The sequence below is a fragment of the Dreissena polymorpha genome, chromosome 8 (assembly GCF_020536995.1).
Source record: "Dreissena polymorpha isolate Duluth1 chromosome 8, UMN_Dpol_1.0, whole genome shotgun sequence".
In the NCBI taxonomy this organism is placed as follows: Eukaryota; Metazoa; Mollusca; class Bivalvia; order Myida; family Dreissenidae; genus Dreissena; species Dreissena polymorpha.
The window spans coordinates 58,623,832-58,642,883 of record NC_068362.1 but is presented as its reverse complement, the minus strand read 5'-3'; the positions used below and the strand labels follow the sequence as shown (position 1 = coordinate 58,642,883).

General features: G+C 34.6%; 1 long non-coding RNA gene across 1 annotated transcript; it reads right to left on the bottom strand.

The window, feature by feature from the left end:
- Window positions 1–5,344: 5,344 nt before the first annotated feature.
- Window positions 5,345–7,820, bottom strand: LOC127843209 (uncharacterized). Its single transcript, XR_008032131.1, has 2 exons — window positions 6,251–7,820; window positions 5,345–5,877 (listed from the first exon to the last, which is right to left on the bottom strand). It is a non-coding gene; the product is annotated as an uncharacterized LOC127843209 (long non-coding RNA).
- Window positions 7,821–19,052: the final 11,232 nt, after the last annotated feature.

Sequence of the window (19,052 nt, the reverse complement as noted above, 5' to 3'; positions counted from 1 at the left end):
CATCATCATCATTACCATCATCATCATCATCATTGTGTACCAAATCCGCATTACAACTAGAGTGTTAAAATGGTTTTAATAAAGTCATATTATGCAAACTGCCGCTACCCTTGCGGCCATGTTTTTCAACGAAATATAGCCATTTTCGAACTTAGCAAAGCTATCATAAGAACAAATCTTCGGACAAATTCCATGAAGATTGGACTATATATGTGATATATGGTGTGTTTACAAGGTTTCACTTTAGCCATTTAAGCAAAACTGCAACGCCCCCTGGCGGCCATATTTTTCATCAAACCGGTACCATTTTCAAACTAATCCTAGCTTTCATAAGAGCAGATGTTTTGACCAAGTTTCATGAAGATTGGACTATAAATGTGACTCCTAGAGTGTTAATAAGTTTTAACTAAAGCCATATAAGCAAAAATGACCCGCCCCCTGGCGGCTATGTTTTTCAACGAACTGGAACCATCAAAGAACTCAGCCGAGATATTATTGAGACAAATATTATGACCAAGTTTCATGAAAATTGGACTAAAAATAAGAATTATAGAGTGTTAACAAGGTTTTACAATAGCAATATAAGGAAAACTGCAGACTCTTATATAAATTGCCGCCTTAGAGTCTTTTGATGATTTTTGCTTTGGCAGACTCTTGGCGTCAATAGTCCACTCTATCTTTTTAATATCGAGAGTTCCGACACGAATTTCGGTCGCATCACTCCTGAATTTAAATACACACATATTTGTGACTATTATGAAAGAACGTTGCCTAAATAGTATTTATTGAGCAAAATATATCGAAATTTACCTGTTAATAAACTATATTTCGAGTTTGTTTCATCCAATATAAATCCTTGTATAGTAAAGGGTTCATGTTATCTCCCTGGAACTTAAGGTTAAATTCAACTATGTTTGTAACTGAGTTGGAACACAAAAAATAAGTGTGCAATATGCGCAAAACAGTAAGAAATGAAATTGAAAATAGTAAGAAGATGAAGCAAAAAAAGATTTAAAACTATAATAACTCAAAATATTAGAATCGACAGTAACAAAATACCCCAAAAGTAAAAGGTACGAAATAGCTATGGTACGAAATAACAACAACAACAACAATGCCAAAATGGCTGCCTTTGAGAAAATGATCGCTCCATGTCTATGATTTTAAATGTTATACAGGTAATTTTTGTGATCTAAGTTAATATTTGTCAAACAACAGGTATATTTCAGATATATACACTTGTAAATACTGTTATTCCCATAATAATACTGTATTTATTTTTCGTTATGGTTTTTACAGACCGGAGTTTCAGTATTCAGATTTATTCTGAACGCGAATTATTTCAGCTACGTATCGATTTAAAAGCTTAATGACATCTTCACTGTCTGTGAGTGTCCAGGCTCGGGCTCCTTGAGGGTAATTGCTCTGGAAAGAAACGATATCATCCGTTTATTCTTAAGTTAATCACATTGTTATGAGTGACAAAGTAATATGTTTAAATTCATGGTCTGCCTGTCTTCCAAGACTCAACGAATTTACGAGGGGGCGCTTATCCTCGTATTATTTCCACTAGCTCATGGGCGTTTGCATCTGCAACCCATTTTGGATTTTCAGGCTTTGCGACATTCAAAAACTTCTACATTATGTATACTTACTTATTTACTTCAAATTTACTAAATTCAAAAGAAGAAAAACGAAAACTAAATCACCTGGTTATAAATCCCCTTTAAACTCCGTGCTTGTTACTCGATATCGTTGATAACTGCAAGCTGTTGCTTTGTTTTATTTTCACTTTTGTTTAAACTAAAAGTCGATCGAATGATGGTCAAATGTACCTATCCTGGCTTGAAGCATGCATTTATTTACTCGTCGACAATAAGCAGGGAACCCAATGTATTTCTAGAACATTTGTCACCGAGCATGGACAGATTATTTCCGATTTTTGACAATACAACTTTGAACCAATCAACAGCAGGTTAACTGACAGACAAAAACATTTGAATTTCACAAAATCTCGTCTTTTACAAAATCGGCAAAGTGCGTATTCTGCCGTATTTCGCCGATGTGCTATAAATACTTTTAATTTCTTGGGAAAACCCGAAATTATCTGTGTCAGACATTTTTGGCCGACGATTTAAGAATTTTGATCGGCCCTTTATTGTTTGTGTCGGACATGTCCGTAGGTCCGACGGAGTTTCGGGAAGTCTGCCATGCGATAAATTTTAGAAACCAATTTATTTCTCAAAAACTGAGGTCATAAAGTAAACAACAACGGGGTTTGATTTTACATTCATATTTTTTGGGGGGTGTTTAATACATCTATAGTCATTCAAATTGCTAATGTTTGATAAGGTTTTATTAATTCTGGGTATAGTTAAAAATGTTCTTTTAGTTTAAAAATATGGCCGTTGAGGGCATAGCAGTTTTCCTTATATGGGCCAATGGCTATAGTAAAATCTTGTTACCACTATAGAAATCACATTTACTGTGCATCCTTCAAGAAACTTGGTCAGGTCATTTGTTCTAATGATGTCTTGGCTGAATTTGAAAAACTGTTTCGCTTTCTTTAATTTATTAGAAAATCTTAATGAAGTTTGGTCAGAACATTTGTATCAATTAAATCTCAGCCAAGTTTGACACTGGGTCATTTGAGCTAAAAAAAATTGGTTAATATATTAAATAAACAAAAAACATGTTTATACCACAGAAGTCACATTGTTAGTCTAATCTTCATCAACATCGGTATGAATATTTAACTTCAAAACAAATATTGGACCAGGGATTTTAATAGACGCAGAATCCTGCGTTTTGACGCGAGCGAATTAAAAATGACTCATTTTTGACGCAACCCTTTTTTCTGCCGTGCATCATTTTGACGCATCGAAAATTTAACCCGTGTGTCAGTCAGTTAACATCTCGAGTTCCATGGTGATAAATCCCGCTGTGCTCCTAATCAAAATTAATGTTTCAGTATTTGAAACTCGGTCTATAATCGAGGGAATAGAGGTCTACCCCGGGCCTTGTTTTTTTATACTCACAAAAATATGATCCCTGCTCACAATATAAAGAAGTGAAACTCCAGCTGCTGGAGCAGTATTGAATTTTCATTAAAAACAATTAGTTGGTCCTTTATTTAAGGCAAGTGACCGATTGCCCAAACAGTACAAAGCAGCACAATACAGCACAATACAAACCAACATAAACACAAAATATGAATAAAGCTGGGGTCACCGCCTTGGAACGGTCAATGCAAAGCATTGGGGGTTTAAACCTGGTTATAGAGCGCTCAACCTCACACTTGGCCCAGCAATATTCATAATACATTTAAGTGTAAATAAAATTTAACGTCATAGCATTGTAACTCAAATTAAACAATAATAAAAGGGAATTAAAACGCATTCAATTTAATTACTATTTAATTACTCAATTGCATTGAAGATACAAAAGTAACAGAATTACAACTTTTTGACGAACGCTCAAATAAAACTATTAACAATTATCAACTACATTCCTTCTTTATAGAAAAGATATGAGAATATAGAATCATATAGTTAATATCTCAGATAATCATCGCGAAAATACAGGAAGAAGCAGCAATAATGGGTGTAAAAATTCCATATTACATAGCTTGGTTGTTTATGTGACTGCTAAACAAATTAAAAATAATTAAATCAAACAAGAAACGCCTATCAGAGAGAAAATATAAATAAAATGGAACGTTATAAACCCAATGACCTATGCATGTAGATTACAACTGGGAAAGTCGGTCGTATGACGTCACAAAAATCCATAATGACATGAACAAATTCCAAGGGCAGTACTAAATAAAAATATTAATGGGGCTATGCTACTAATAAAACAAGTTTAGGTGATTTAATATTAAGAAGCAAATGGATAAAAATGGTAATTCCATTAAAGCGACATTATTGGAATCAAACAGTATATAGGTGTTTTGACAACAGAAGACAGAAATGATTTGATGTACGATTTGAGTCCAAATGTAGTTTACATGCAGATTTGTTCATACGACACAATGACACAATTTTATTCAACAGTGAAAAATGCCTATAATGTAGTATTCATGCAGATTTGTTCATACGACACAATGACACAATTTTAATCAACAGTGAAAAATGCCTATATCACTAATGATTCCAAATTTTAAGGGAAGAAAGATAAAGTGAATCGAAAACCATCAAACACGTGTTTTTAAGTACATAAGCATCATATCCTTTTGATAAAAACAAGTTAATTAAATTGAACAGTTTAATATGAACATCTGGTTTAACATATTTTAATTTGCGGACACGCTTCAAAACATCTCCGTAAAATGATGGGAGATTCCATTATTTAAATGCCATTTTAAAGAAACATTATATTTTGAAATTAAATCACAATACTTAGAGTAAAATCTAGCAAATTTATTTCTTAGGTTATGATACAAAAAGCCTTGTTTTAGCAATTTTTTAGTTAATATTAGATTACGATCATTAAAATCTTTAATACACGAACATGCTCTGGCATAACGTACCAACTGCGAAATGTAAATACCATAGAAAGGTCCTTTAGGGATGTTGCCATCTAGAAACGGAAAATTTACAATTTCAAAGTTAAAATCGTCCCGTTTGTCGTATAAACTAGTTTTGATCAAATTATTATTAATAGTTAAATGTAAGTCTAAATACGCAGCGTCTGTATTGGATATACACGATCTATTTAAGACTAGTTCTTTTGGGTAGATATTGTGAATTTATTTTATGCTTTCCGGTGGTTTATAGAGAAATATCAGTGAAATAAAAGTGGTATTTCACTGTTTCAAACAGTGAAACATAACAGTGAAAAATATCGTTATTTTTCACTGTTTCAGTTAGATACTGGAACTACTTCCCCAATAACCCCATGGTGAGCCTCAATTGCAATTTTCATTCAAGGGAGACTAGTCTACTTGAACCTGAAACACACATTTACCTCCCTTAAACATAATTATTTCGTCTGCTGCTTAACTCTTTAACAGCAATGGATGAATTGGAAAACAATGAAATAAATCTTCTTTTCTCAAGTATCTTTGACTTTGATGACTTTTTTAATGAAATAAATGAACAAGATGATGACAGCGCTTCAAAATCACAAGAAATAACATCAGCAGCACCAACAGCAGGAGCAGCAACATCAGCCCCACATCCACTGGTAACAGCATCAACACAGCACAGGAAGAAAAAGAACAAAACCCAACATCAACACCAACAAGGAATTTCAGATCTGTAAGTGTGGATAGCTTTCTGCTTGAAAACGAAAATTTAAATACAAAAAAGAAAACCGACAATGACATCAGACTTTTCAAAACTTTCCTAAAAAGTCACAAAAATGAGGCAAGAAATATTGAAACTATACCTCCTCATGAATTGAACCCTCTGGTCTGCGAGTTTTTGTTGGGTGTGACTAAAAAAGATGGATCAGAGTATGAACCCACATCTTTGAGGGCATTTTTAAGCTCAATCGACAGGCATTTAAGGCACATGAACTACAAGCACTCTTTGATAAATGACCCTGAATTTGCCAAAGTGAGGGAAGTATTAAAAAGTAAACAAAAAGCTCTGAAAAAAGAAGGTTATGGAAATAAACCGCATCAAGCCCAGGCATTAACAAATGAACATATTGAAGCTATGTACGCAGCTAAAACTCTGGGAGAATCAAGCCCAAGAGCTCTATTACACTCACTGTGGCTTATATGTACAACCCATTTTGGGATGAGAACCGGCAAGGAAATTCACACCCTATGCTGGGGTGATGTCAGCCTTGGAATCGATTTTGAAACTGGTGAAGAATTCATCACCTTCGACACTGAGCGTCAGACAAAAACCCGTACTGGTGAAAATCCTAGGGATATAAGGTGATTTTCCTACTTTAATATATTTGTACACAAATCTGAATTGATAATTTTTTATTTATATAAAAACTGGTACTGTTTATAAAATATTTAAATGGAATTTTTCTTTAGTAAAAATAATACAAACATGGAGGATATTTGTTGGTTAAGGTAGAATATCGATTTTATTTCACGAGTGATCATAGAAATTATTATTTTTACGAGTGGCGAAGCCACAATTGAAAATATATATTTTCTATTATCACAAGTGAATTTATAGACCTTTTTTTACAATATAATTCTTATTTGTATTATTAATATACAGTAGACTTCACTTTTGGTGGAATAGTATTTAATTTAAACAAAACATTTAATGCAACACACATTTTAACTATTCATAGGAAAGTCAAGCCACGGGCATATGCAGTTCCCGAACAACCTGACAGAGATCCGGTGCATCTCTACAAGCTATATGCCGACAAACGCCCTGTTGACATGATGACAGAAGACAGCCCCTTCTTCTTAACTCCTGGCAACAAGACACAGCAATGCTGGTTCAGGAAGTCTGCCATGGGAATAAACAAGCTATACAGCATAATGACCGAGATGAAAACAGATGCTGGTATTCAAGAGCCAAGAATCACCCCATACAGGTCAAAACCCCATATTATATACACTACTTTCATAACAAGACTAAAATATATAATAAAAATCACTTACCTCCCATTTATTAAATAGGTGTTGTTTGTCCAATTTTCATGCTACAACACTCAAAATTTTAATTCATAAAATCTCCTGTACTCGACTAGTACTATTCCTCTACTTTCCGGTTCCATTACATCCAGTACTTGACAGACCACCATGTATTTATTGAAGTGTTTCAAGAGCACACAAAACAATTACAACTTATATCTTATGTAATATGTCATGTGTACCGTTGAATATTGATTTTATTTTTACCATAGATATAAACATTTTTCAGTGCAAGAAAGCACTTGATTCAGAAGCTGAATGACGAGAATGTTCCTGCTCATCAAATAATACAGATTTCAGGGCACAGAAATATTAACAGCTTAAATAATTACAGCAGTTTGAACAAGGAACAGTCAAAAAATATTTCAAAAATACTTTCTCATTCAAACCAGTCAGTTGAAAAGCACAACCGCACAGCCACTGCCACTGCGTCAGCCACACCTGCATCAAGTGATTTTCCGATGGCCCGAGGATTTTTTGTCAACTCACATTTCCAGGGCAATGTAACATTTAATTTTCACAACTCTGAATCTTACATGGGCCTTTCCCAGACACAGAACGTAGTCAATCACCAGAGGCAATCTCCATCCCGTACAGTTACACCGGCGGTAACCGCAGATTCCCCTGTACAGCGACACTACAAGCGAATCCGTCTTATTGCAGAGAGTGACAGTGATTGATATCGAAACCATTTAGCACAAAAACACTGTTGAAATATGTTTGCGTTCCTAGTTTAATCCAGTTATGTGTTATTAATCCAGCAAGTCGTAAAAGTGTTGTTCAACATGGCGAGCACTTTCGTAACTTTGAGATCAGTTGAATACACAAATTACTACGCCAGTATATGCAACACTATTAATTTCATAATAATTTAAATTAAACTATTGTTTGTAATAATATTGAATGTATAAAGTATGAAAAAGATATATGTTGAATAAAACATTGATTTTAATAGTAATACACTTTTTACAGATGTGAACTATTTTCTTGTGTAGTAAGTTCTGTGTGCGTTCTAAAAATTGAGGCACCCCACGGGGAAACTTAATGAGGCAAATTCGGAAAATTAACAAAACTACAAAAATAAGCATAAAATAAAAAGAAAATTTGTTGGTTTCGGTAGCATATCGAATTTAATTCACTCGTGATCATAGAAAAAAATATTTTCACTCGTGGCTACGCCACTCGTGAAAATATAAATTTCTATGATCACTCGTGAATTAAATTCGATATGCTACCGAAACCAACAAATATCCTCTATATATTGTTCAAATAATGGATAATCTAAATTAAGTATGTCACCAATGTACCTACTAGTAAGGTTAAAACAATTAATCAAATCTACTTGCTTAGTTTTAGATAATTCTAACATAAATTCGCTTTCATAACAATATAAAAAAAGGTCAGCTATAAGTGGCGCACAAATAGTACCCATAGGAACGCCAATAGTGTGTTTAAATATTTTACCATTAAATTCAACAAACAAGTTATCCAAAAGAAAAGTAAGTGCTGCACAAAAGTCAAGACCAGTCCAAATGATGTAATTATCTAATATCTGATTAGTAAAAAAAGCTGTTTTAGTGTTTAAAGCTAGATATAAACATTTCTCTCTAGCAAAAGTTTTTTCAATCAAAGAAACAAGTTTGGATTTTATTAAAGCGTGAGGAAGCGTTGTATATAGTGTCGAAAAATCATAAGTACTTACCTGTGACACCTTATATTTTTTATTTTCAATTTTATCAATAACTTCTAAGGTGTTTTTTATTGACCAAAATAGGTTAATATTACTATTTTCATAAACTTTATTACAAAATTTAGCTATATGATATCTAATAGCACTCAATGCAGATGTAAGATACACTGATAATTGTTTGGTGGTACAAGACACTGAATTAGCGATAAAACGACTTTTATATGGCGTCTTATGTAATTTAGGTATCCAGTAAAGTGATGGCAATTTCTTGTCAGTAATATTGACTATTACATTTAACTTTATGCATTGGGCAATATGGTCGGTAATAATTTCATTAGGTTGCTTATTGTACTCACAATATGATGTAGTTTGTGAAAGTTCTTGTGAAATAGTTTGAACATAAAACACTCGTCATATTATGATAACATTATTAGCAGCCTTATCAGCAGGAACTAAGACGAATTTAGATTTTAAGTCTTCAAGCAATTTACAGAGATTTTGTTTATTAAATTTAGGTGAATGTGGTAGTGCCAAAGGATGTGTATCATAAAAACATATTTTATTCATGGCCATACTAAATACTTTTGTTTTCCAATCATTGAGTGCAGTAATTTCAGCATTTTCCTTCCTGCACCATTTAGTGCAATAATTATGTAAGGATGTTACGATATTCTTAATGCAGTCATCAAAATCAACAGGAAAAGGCAGTCTGTACTTAGGGCCTCTGCGTAGCAAATTTCTAAGGTTTTTATTTTGAATGAAATTAAGGTCCCCAGTAATAACATGTCCAACTGGACCATATATATATTTAGAACTAGTACAGTCACATAATGTAGGACAATTTCTTATGACATTTATAATTGTGGAAATAGAATTATAATTAAAAACGATACTTCTTACAGGTTTACTATATTTGTAGCAAATAAGTGGTGATTCAGTATTGCGGAAATAAGGGGGAATCAACCGACGTACATTTTTCAAGGGACAAAAATTCCACTCGTCCGCTCGTATTGACAAGTGAAATCTTGAAAGGACGAGTGAATTTCCCTAAAGCTCTCGTCCTACAGGACGAGTGAAAAAAAAACTGATGTTAAAATATATATTTTCTGACCAGTAAGACTCTTTTTTATTAAATAAAATCATTTCTTAAAGCATATCTATTCCGAAAGTAGAACGATAATGAACCAGAAATCGTAATTGAACTGGATCGCAACAAACACCATTTCAAGTACTGGCTGAAAGTTTAATTAACTTACCGGACACTTTATATGCAAACACAGCTTTAACACAGTTACCACGATTTTCGGGAAAATCGTCGGAATTCCATGATTGGACATTAGAAGTAGAGAGATTTTTTATGATTCATAATTGCGATGAGGCCAGGAAAATTAAAATAGTTTTTCAGACGGCTTCAGGCCCAGTCTGTGAATTTTTAAAGCGATTTTTAACCACAAACCCTGAAGTTAGGTACATTGACTTAAAAGCTGAATTGAAAATGCGATACGGGGATATAACTGACCCACAATACGCCTTAAAGCTATTAAGGAACGTTAAGCAACGTGCAGGGGAAAATGTTGCAAATTATGGGGAACGCCTATTGATGTTAGCTAGGGATGCATGTGAGGGTGAACTCGATGAGAGGGATCCCATGCAACGAATTTTAGTAGGCCAATTCACTGATGGGTTGATTGATCAACCTGTTAGAAATAAATTAATACGGAGTAATCCGAGTAATCTAACGGAAGCTGTTAATATGGCCCTAACGGAGCAGAATATCTTAAAGAGGGTAAACATGAGGAAAGGTCACGGAGAGTATGAGTCCCATGATCATGGTCCACAACCGATGATATAGACCATGCGTATCCGACGCGCAGGTGTTATAAATGTGGCAGGAAAAACCACATAGCTAAAAACTGTAGAACAGTTAACGCAGTCAGTCAACAAAAGGAACTCAATAAGCAAAGAAAACAATGTTACACGTGTCATTCGACAGGTCATTCTGTCCGAGATTGTCCTCTTAAAAAACCACGTTCGGGATTAGATGATTTCAGGAACAAATGTCATAATTGTCTTTCAACCAACCATTTTATTAAGGATTGTCCGAAACCGATGACAATTACAGGTTCTCTAGCGCACCATTTTCATACGCAAACTTTGAAAGCGAAACGTTTAAACCGGCAACGACCTTTCGATGCAGGCCAATCGAAAGGAACAAAGTAGGGGCCACACAACTTAAATTACCAGAAGATCCTACCTCGTGCTTAATTAAATTAGGAAATGTTAAAGTTAGGGGATTAATCGACACAGGTAGCGATATAACTATTTTGAGTGAAAAAATATTTAAACAAATTTCTCCGCGTAAAAATATGCGTAAATACTCATTTAATATTCAAGCTGTAAGCGGCGACAGTCTCAAAGTTTTAGGTATATCAACACTTTCATTCACAATAGGGAAACAGAAACTTGTACACGAATTCGTTATGATAAAGGGCATTAACCGAAATTGCATAATAGGAAGAGATTTTCTAAACAGATTTAGCGCAAGAATTTTTTTTAATTTAAAACGAATTCGAATTAATAATGAAATGATTCCAATTGAGAGTGACATTCACATAGCGTCATTGGTACGCACATGTCGGTCAATCACAATTCAGCCGTATACTACGCTGGTCACACAAGGTAAAATCAAAATCCATAACTCCACGCTTGAAGGCGTACATAGTTTAACACCGATAACAGACTGTATAGACGATGAACCAGGTTTACAATTAATTGATGCGATATTGACCGTGTCAAACAGCAATAAAATACCAATATGCGTTGTTAACAATACCGGAAGAACAATACGATTACAAAAAGATTATATTATTGGAAAATTAGATAGATCAGTCGAAATAAATACCGTTACGTCTTCTAATGATACGCAGTTTAAGGAAAATGATGAACAGTTTAAGTTTAATTGCAATCCGAAATATACGCACTTAATTCAGCTGATATTGAAAAAGAATACCGATTTATTTGCACAAACGGATAAAGATTTAACTCCAACTTCTGCTATTAAAGCGACTATCGATACAGGCGATCACAAACCTATTAAGTTAAGACCGTATCCCACACCAATCAAACATAGGGAAATAATAGGAAATACAATTAAGGAAATGCTCGAAGCGGAAATAATTGAACCGTCAAATTCTCCTTGGTATTTTCCAGTAGTATTAGTAAAGAAATCAGATGGTAGTCTTCGTTTTTGTTTAGATTTTAGACAATTAAACAAAATAATAAAAGATGATGCCTGGCCTTTACCTCGCATAGACGAAATCTTACCACTATTAGGAGGGTGTAGTTTTTTCACAAAATTAGACATGAAGTCTGGGTTTTGGCAAATACCTGTTGATGAGAAATCACGCAAAAAACTAGCTTTTACTTGTGCAGGGCTAGGACTTTACCAATTTTGTGTAACACCATTTGGGGCAAAGATATCTCCCTCAATATTTCAAAGACTTATGGATACCGTTTTGAGGGGCTGTGAATCTTTTGCTATTCCATATCTCGATGATATTATAGTGTTTAGCACTGACGTCAATAGTCACTTGACCCACATTCAAACCGTATTTGATAAATTAAGACAATATACTCTGAAATTAAAACTTTCGAAATGTAGCTTTCTTGAGGAAGAAACAAATTATTTAGGCTTCATATTAAACAAACATGGTTACAAACCCTGCCCGGAAAAGGTCAAAGCAATTAAAATTGTTCCTCCACCACAATCTGTTAAAGACAGCAGGTCATTTGTTGGTATGTGTGGTTTTTATAGACGAATAATACCAAATTTTTCTCAAATAGCGGCACCACTGATCGCTCTTACAAAGAAATATGCCCGTTTTAATTGGACATCCGAATCTCAAAGCGCCTTTGACATGTTAAAAGAACGACTGACAAGCATTCCTTTATTAGGTTTTCCCGATCGTACTAAAGGTTACAGACTTTACACGGACGCATCAAATGATTGCATTGGGGCTGTTTTATGCCAAGAATGCGACGAACAAGAAAGCATTATTCCAGGAATACCTAATGAACGACCAATTCACTTTTTATCCCACAAATTAAGTGCAACAATGCAAAAATACTCAGTCATAGCAAAAGAAGCGTTTGCTCTAAAATACGCACTTGATAAATTACAAATATACGTACAAGACGCACCTGTTACGTGTTTCGTAGATCACCGACCTTTAATGTACCTTTTGACAGCAAATTTAACAAATAAAAAGTTACAGTCATATGCACTAGCTATTTCTGGTTACAACGTAGACATAAAATATATCTCGGGATATAAAAATAAGGTTGCAGATATGTTATCTCGATGCAGACATGATGGGAAAATACCTGAGGTAAGTGAGGAGGAATTACCTCAACATTTTGACATTGGAAAGCATGCGTACGTAGCAAAGGTACCGGACACGAAGTTAAGAGACTCCGAGGACAAGAAAATGGAGGTAAATGCAGTAAATTTAAATTTAAATTAATCCAAGTAAAGATTCTAACATAACTGAAGACAGTGAAACTCAGAAAATAACGCCACCAGTGTACATCGATGACGGAATCGACGTGAAGAAAGCACAGGCTGAAGACCCGCAGATCCAGAAAAGGATCACAGAACTAGAAAGGGGCGAGAGAGAGGGGAATTCTACAAGGTACATTCTTATTGACCAGATATTATACTATCTTAGTGACAAAGATGAGGAACCAATTTTACGACTGTTCATTCCTTCCAATTTACAGGCAAGCCTAGTTGAGCATTATCATGATAATTTGGCACACATGGGGATTGATAAGTGTTACGATACGTTAAGGAGAAAATACTTTTGGCCTAATATGTACAAAGATTTATACAAGTATATTCGTTCATGCGTTAGTTGTCAGGAACGAGCCAAATCCAAAAACAAAATTCCAATTCAAGAAACTAGAGTATCTCATTCAAGCGGTATAACTTGGTCTGTAGATACTTCAGGGCCATATAAGGAGACTTTGGCAGGGAATAGATACCTTATCACATTTGTTGATGAAAACACTAAATGGGTCAGAACAAACCGTGCACGCACGTAATATAAAATCGATAGATATCGAGACTTGGGACGTTCCGCAAGAGCGACTCCAGCCGAGTAAAGGTAAGTGAAAAACTACCTATGTTGTACCACCGAGCAGTGACAGCGAGGTGAGTAATAGCGAGATGAGTTCTCATTACGATAGTCAGAGTGAGGGTCATATGTCGGACAATGACAATACACCCTTAGCGAAATTAATTAGGCGACGTGTTTATGAGCGCAGTAATTCATCAGACAGCAATGATGACATACCTCCGGTCGAACTAAAGAGAAAATATAGACGTAAGGCAGAGCGTATGCGCGAACACAAAAGGTCAATTTCGGGTGAAAGAAGTGATCACTCCGATATGGAGGTTAATGTAATCGAATACGCAAGTCCGCGGTCGATTAAGAAACATTACTTCGATAAAAATGACGTTGTAATTGATTTAATCAGAAAGATGTTAAAGTAAATGCAAACTCTCTGTACGTGTGAAAACACATACTTTTAATACCTTCCAGGACAGGATGTACGACTTTCGACTGACGATACGACTATGGACATTGACAGTTATCACCGGGTTGAGCATCGCACAACCCATTGTAAGGAACAACGTAGTTTTCCTACCCGTAAACAAATTTTCCGCAACACAGTCTACATGGACAATTGGCTTTGTACTAGATCTACAACCGTATGACGACTTCCTAAATGCATTAAGAGCAGACTTGACGATAACAGAAAACTTAGCGACTTCAATGACGAACAAGTACCTACCCACTAATGCATATAAGTTTCTAGATTTATATTTAAGTTCTATTCAAGGGTTAAATGCTGAAATTCAGAAACTATATAGTGTTTACATTCAGCTTTTGCACAAAGTAAATTCAAACAAATTTATACGTCAGAAACGAGCTTTATTTGATTTTGGATCAGATATATTAAGGGCTGTTTTTGGTGTTGCTAAAGATAGCGATATTCAGCAGATCCGTTCTGTTTTAAGTACTCTTCATCAGAGACAATTACGTTTAATGCATGTTAGTTCACAGTCTTTAACGCTGTTGAATCTCACACAAAACGCGGTTAAAGAAAATGGCAACTCGTTAAATGACGTAATAAACACCCTTAACAAAGTTGAAGTAAGATTACGTAACGTAACTGACGAGGTTAACGCCAGGTTTAAATGAAACCTCTTTATCCGATTGAACTATCAAGCACATGTATTGTTCATATATTCATGAATAAACAAGATTTAATAGCTGAAAATTGCAGGGAATTGGTTAAACCAAATGTACAGCTACCTTACGCCGAATATATTACTAATGGTGTTTGGGTTGTGGTGACACCAAAATCACTGAGGTTATCTATCACTTGCAAACGTGAAAACAATTTAGAGTCAAGTTGGTCAACGATTAACCCAACGTTTGACATAATTACTATTCCTCAAGGCTGTACGGCAATTAATGATCTAATAACGTTGTCAGCCACATTTGATTACCGATCTACCGCTAGACCGCTACCATTACTGATGATTTTGTACAAATCATGAAGAAAACACTTACTATATCTTCATTATCTATATGGAAAGAGTTCAATGAAAAAGTGATTGATTATGGGACAATTGAAATATCCAAAGCACTCCCTTCTGTAGATTCATTGTTAAATGAAATAGAAACCGCTAGGCAATATAGAAGAAAAATAAATTGAACATGCTTTCATTCATTACTACGGGTGTAGTTACATTGATTATCATAAGTGTATTAGCCTATATCATTAAGGTCAAATGTAGAAATAGATGTAACAGGAAATTCTTTAAGAAATTTAGGTACTTTGGCAAAAGGTCAAGGACTGAGATGGGTCCTGACGAGGTTTTGATGGCGAGCATGAATGCCTCAGCCCCAGTAAGGGAAAACTTCACCGATATGGTGATGCCATCAAAGAATAAAACAAACCTCAATTACATTGCTTTGTATCCTAAAACTCAGGAGACCGAAACTTAGGATTTGTTTTACTATGATATGTTAATTGTATGTCTGTATATTTGCATAAACCGAGGAACACCGGAGACACGTGCAGGGCGACCATGGTTCATCACTAAGTCACCAGGTGTTGTGACATTCCTGACCAGGCGATTGGTACTACGAAGGCGATTAGTGAACCAAGTGACATTTGTGGCACGTGTAGACTCTTGACTTAATAGTGAACTTGTGTGACTTACAAAAGTGTTCCCATTTATGATAGGACTTTACATTCATAGTCGGACTTTGTTTTATAGTAGGACTTTGACCTGTTAAAGGACTCTATGTTTATTATAGGATATTGTATTTGTTATAGGACTTTGTGTTTATTGTAGTACTTTATACTTTATAATCATATCCTGATAACATACTTATACATTGAATGACTTTGTGTCTGTTTGTATAAGACGTATTATTTAAAGTGACACTTTGATGTAGGGTTTGCATTTTCATGTTATATTATTTGATATGGTGTTTCATGTTGATGAAAATTGATGTATTGTTGTTTGATATGCATTGTGACGACATAGCATAGGACCTTCCCTGACATTGACTTTGAGGACGGTTTGGAAAAAGAATTAAACCCTTAATTATTTTTCTTAGAAAGGGGCGTATGTAACACTATTTCTATATGGTCATCACTATTTTAGTAACATGAGATGCATTGTCACGGGCGAAATACATTTAGGACAGAAATGACGCACATTCGACCATATCTTGGGTCAATAAAATATTAATGATACACGAACTGCTTATGTAAACAGCTTATATAAACAGGTTAAATAAGCCTATATAGTAAGAAATAATTTAACGACCAAAAAGTGATGGACATTGTTATATCCCGTTTATAGTTATATTTTTTATGGTTATGAGTTTGTATCAAAGTGATGGATAACGCTGTTTACTCCCTAAAACAAGTAGGTCAGCACCAAGGTCACCATTTTTGTATAAAACGGACCGTGTTGAAACCTCTACTCGAGCCATTCAAGCCAAGCGGTTTTGAACTAGCACAAGTGAATATTCCAATTTCTGGCTTCACGGGATAGTGCAAGAGAGACGGACATTGGGACATTTGTTTTTCTGGACGGATTATATTTTGTGTTGGAGTATCTTGTTTATTTCTTTACTGATTATTTCTTGTCTCAATTTCTTAAAGAAGAATTACAATACAAATAAGAATAAAATACATTTACAATACAATATTTAATCAAGAATAAAAGTTGTTATATGCTACAAAAAGACTTGTTGCCTTATTATGCAAACTGATGAATAATCTACGAATCTGGGACATTTAAGTCAAATCAAAAAATTACACAACGCGACTTAAAACGAACTTTGGGAAACAATAGATAATCATTTTAGACGCCGTGACGCAATATAGTCACAAAGTGCCACATAAGATAATCATTTTTGGCGCCGTGACGTAGGATACGCATAAGGTGCCACATAATCATTTTTGGCGCCGTGACACAGGATATCTAAAAGTTTACATAATAATTTTTGGCGCCGTGACACAGGATATCTAAAAGTTTACAATATGGGGGGCATGCATGTTTTACAAACAGCCCTTGTCTATTTTGTGTTCCTCATAAATAAAGTAAGTTAACATTTCTTCTGTGATCAGCTGGCATGAATAACTAAGTAAGCAGCATTTTAGCAGTGATATAGGAAACATTGTTAGTCATATCAGTCCTTTGCAATCTTTCTTTCACACATATTTGAAGGACAAAGGCATGTGTTTGCAGGACGAGTGAAAATTTTAATGCACTTGTCCTGCAGGACGAGTGCAATTTATGAATATTTTTGTCCCCTGTTTTTATCATTGAATATTTTAGGAAGGTCAATTAAATCAAGACCTTTGCTACAAAACTCAATTTTGATACGATTTCTAGTTTTGTTAAGTACATTTTCAATAAAAGGTTTAAGATAGTAGTCAGTGAAAGATTCAATAATACAAGCACATTCATATAGAGGGTCAGATTGAAGTAAAATAAGTTTACATTCCTTATCAATATGCGCCAACGAAGAAACAGAAAGAGAGCAAAGTGCACTTAGTAATTTATGTTTACCCCCATTTTGTAATACTGTGTAGCAATCATTTAAAGAAAGCAGATGTTTAAATTTACGCCTTAAGTTACCATTTTTCCTTATGCCATGTGAACGTTTATTTCTTAGACGTTTACTAAACAGAGAAAATGAATTAATCGATTTATTTTTAGAAATTGTTCCAACATTTAGAATATTATCATTTAATCCAAGTGGGTAAGCTGATTGCAAACGTTTAATCCATTCAAATTCTGACATGCACCTTGCTTTTAATTGGCACTGACTTGAAGTACTATCATTAAAAATAAGTTGCTCCACAGGTTGAATTGAAATATTTGTTACGCTATGACCTGTTTTATCAAAGTGCTGGCAAATGAAGTTATAAAATTTATTGTTATTTTTAATTAAAAAAAAAAGTTCCCTAAAACGTGTTTTAAGTGATCTACCCGTCTGCCCAACGTATTGCGCACCACAACAGGGTACATTTCAAGTAATAACATAAACCACATGCATAGAATTTCATGAGACATCGGATTTAATATTAACTGAAAATTTGCGTTTATTAACCGATGAAAGAATAAAAGAGGACATATTTAAAAACTTGCAACATAAACACTTCCTGGAGTTGCACTTATTTATTGTAGGATACCGATTACACGGAGCTAAATTACGCTGCGAACTAGAACCCAGCCGCAGTGTACCTCCAATGAAAGATGTTCGAAGTAAACTTAATTTGACTGTAGGATTAGAAAAAAGTAATTGTCTATAATTTAACGGCAAATGAATACTACGTGTAATCGGAATTCTCAATGGTGAGAGAACAACTTTCGGGTTTTAATTGTAATCAATCTGTCCATAGGTTATTTATTTGGCGAAACCACCAATCTTATAATCACATTAATACACATTGCCAAGTCAACATACATAAAAGAGTAAGAGGCAGCTTGTCAGATAATGGTCTGTAAAAATTCAGTATAACCTGCAGAACTCTCAATTGATGAACATACACGTTTACTTTATAAGTACAGAGAATGTATAAGAATCTAAGTATAAGAAAGGTCTTAAACAAGGTTTCTTAAAAATTAATAAAAACACAATACCGCCACCAGCCTCTAAAGGCTGAAAATATAACAACATCGAAGATATGTACGGGGATACACGCTACTGCATCCACGCAGCACACATCAAACTGTTGTGCAATGCAATATAAAGAAGTGAAACTCCAGCTGCTGGAGCAGTATTGAATTTTCATTAAAAACAATAAGTTGGTCCTTTATTTAAGGCAAGTGACCGATTGCTCAAACAGTACAAAACAGCACAATACAGCACAATACAAACCAACATAAACACAAAATATGAATAAAGCTGGGGTCACCGCCTTGGAACGGTCAATGCAAAGCATTGGGGGTTTAAACCTAGTCATAGAGCGCTCAACCTCACACTTGGCCCAGCAATATTCATAATACATTTAAGTGTAAATAAAATTTAACGTCATAGCATTGTAACTCAAATTAAACAATAATAAAAGGGAATTAAAACGCATTCAATTTAATTACTATTTAATTACTCAATTGCATTGAAGATACAAGAGTAACAGAAT